Source organism: Penaeus vannamei, chromosome 16 (assembly GCF_042767895.1).
Source record: "Penaeus vannamei isolate JL-2024 chromosome 16, ASM4276789v1, whole genome shotgun sequence".
Classification (NCBI taxonomy): domain Eukaryota; kingdom Metazoa; phylum Arthropoda; class Malacostraca; order Decapoda; family Penaeidae; genus Penaeus; species Penaeus vannamei.
The window spans coordinates 18,421,578-18,424,077 of record NC_091564.1 but is presented as its reverse complement, the minus strand read 5'-3'; the positions used below and the strand labels follow the sequence as shown (position 1 = coordinate 18,424,077).

The 2,500-nt window shown below is 30.6% G+C and overlaps 1 protein-coding gene across 3 annotated transcripts in view; it reads right to left on the bottom strand.

Moving 5' to 3' along the window:
• Positions 1–816: 816 nt before the first annotated feature.
• The window catches only part of LOC113803441 (uncharacterized), a 15,705-nt gene continuing 14,021 nt past the window's right edge, over positions 817–2,500 (bottom strand). For all 3 annotated transcript variants that reach the window (XM_070131291.1, XM_070131290.1, XM_027354221.2), the window contains exon 8: positions 817–2,500. This exon is cut by the window's right edge and continues 2,867 nt beyond it. The gene's annotated coding sequence lies outside the window, so the exon portion shown is untranslated.

Below are 2,500 nucleotides of genomic sequence, written 5' to 3'. Positions count from 1 at the left end.
ACACAAAACACACACACACACATATGTTTGTGTGTGTGTGTGTATATATATACATATATATATATACATATACATATATATATATATATATATATATATATATATATATATATATATATATATATATATATATATATAGATATATATATAAATATATATATATATATATATATATATATATATATATATATATATATATATATATATGTATATATATATATATATATATATATATATATATATATATATATATATATGAAAATGAAACTAGGCACAATGAGAACTGAAAATAATCGTAGCGCTTCGAACTCTTCGAACACAATAACGTGTCTCTTCAGACAAAAACCGAAATTTCGGTTTTTGTCAGAAGAGACACGTTATTGTGTTTGTGCTTGTGTTCAATATATATATATATATATATATATATATATATATATATATATATATATATCTATATATATATCGATATCTATATCTATATCTATATCTATATATCTATCTATCTATCTATCTATATATATATATATATATATATATATATATATATATATATATATATATATATATATATATATATATCCAGGGTGTTCAAAATTAGCTGGCACCCGGCGCAAGTTTGCCGTCTGTCGGCCTTTCGATCGCTAGGTACTTTTAGCAGGACACTAAAGAAAGGGGGAGGGGGGGCCCTACATGGACCTAGGTAGCCTGCTACCTTGGTATATAAATATATATATGTATTTTTTTTCTTTCTTATTTCTTTTACATATACAAAGTAGATGTATTCTATTTTTGTAAAGGATAGATCAGAAATCTGAATATAATGTTGGTCTTTATTGATGGCAATGCTACACTCATCATTTGTACACTCTTAACATAAAGTGATAAAATAAGTCAGATCTATGTGTTAGTCTAATGTTCTGGACGGAATTTTTGCAGCAACTCTACCATTTACTTCTTAGCCTGTCTTCACTAATCTAAGTATTTTACAAAATTACTCCATTACATCCTTAAAATAATGCACGAGATAAAATCCTTTTATTGTTCAATCTGACAAAAAACAGTCTAAAGGTCAATATATGCAACACAATAATGATTATTGTGATTCCGACTGGAAAAAAACCCTGTGGTACTGAAGCAGAAGAGCAATAGACAAAAGAAACAATTGAACACATTATCAGTCATCTGAAAAAAATGCTGATTACTTTGAATGCACTGTCAAGATAACAGCTGATTGCTTATCAACTGGGCAGTGCTTTGGTTTTATGATACTGAAATTAGTCTCTAATAGTTATATTACCAACACATTAATTAACTTGAACAAAAGTAACATACACATTTAATGATGATAATGTCATTATGTGTTATAATGACAATAATAAAAAACTATATATATATATCAATAAGACTTTTGATGATGATATAATAACAGTGATAGTGATAATAATGATATATTCATATGATCATAATGATAATATCAATACCAATAATTACAATGACTGATAATGTGAACCAAAATGCTGTAAAAAAAATAATACAAATAATGAAATAATATCCTAGGGGGGACCATGGCCTGTTTTCAACACTTCTTCATTCATTTTTTCCTAAATCAACTGCAATGGGAGGAATCTTTCCTGATAAGACACTTTTGGCTTCCTGTGATCCATATAAAAACACAATGTCAAATTTATGCAGTTTTTCCTATTCAAATATCAGTGTCACCCAAAGTTTTTTTTTAAATATGGTTATACATGTGTGCATAAACATGTACACAAACATATTTTGCAAAAATTGGTTATAATTAAATCAAAGAGAGAAGAGAAGAGAAGTGGTAAAGAAAGGTAGGAGGAGGAGGAGGAGGACGAGAAGGAGAAGAAGAAGAAGGAGGAGGAGGAGGAGGAGGAGGAGGAGGAGGAGGAGGAGGAGGAGGAGGAGGAGGAGGAGGAGGAGGAGGAGGAGGAGGAGGAGGAGGAGGAGGAGGAAGAAGAAGAAGAAGAAGAAGAAGAAGAAGAGGAGGAGGAAGAGGAGGAGGAAGAGGAAGAGGAAGAGGAAGGAGGAGGTGAAGAAGAAGAAGAAGAAGAAGAAGAAGAAGATTAAGAAGAAGAAGAAGAAGAAGAAGAAGAAGAAGAAGAAGAAGAAGAAGAAGAAGAAGAAGAAGAAGAAGAAGAAGAAGAAAAATAAAACAAAGAAGAGGGCAATGGAAATGGAGATGGAAATGACAAAGACGGACAAGAAGGAGGAAAAAAAAGGAAAAGGAAGAGAAGGAGGCGAGGTAAAGGGAAAAGGAGAGGGAAAGACAAAGCTTTAGTAAACAGTGCATGTACCCAGTACCAGTGGGTTAATCACAGAAAACCATATATTTAGAAGTGACTAGCTTTCTACCATGTCTTCTCACACAACAGCATCATATGACTAGAGAATCACATGTTTGATAACTGTCTGTTTTATTTCTAGCTACATCTAAAGTAAAAAAATACAATAAAAACTGATTACCTATCTATTT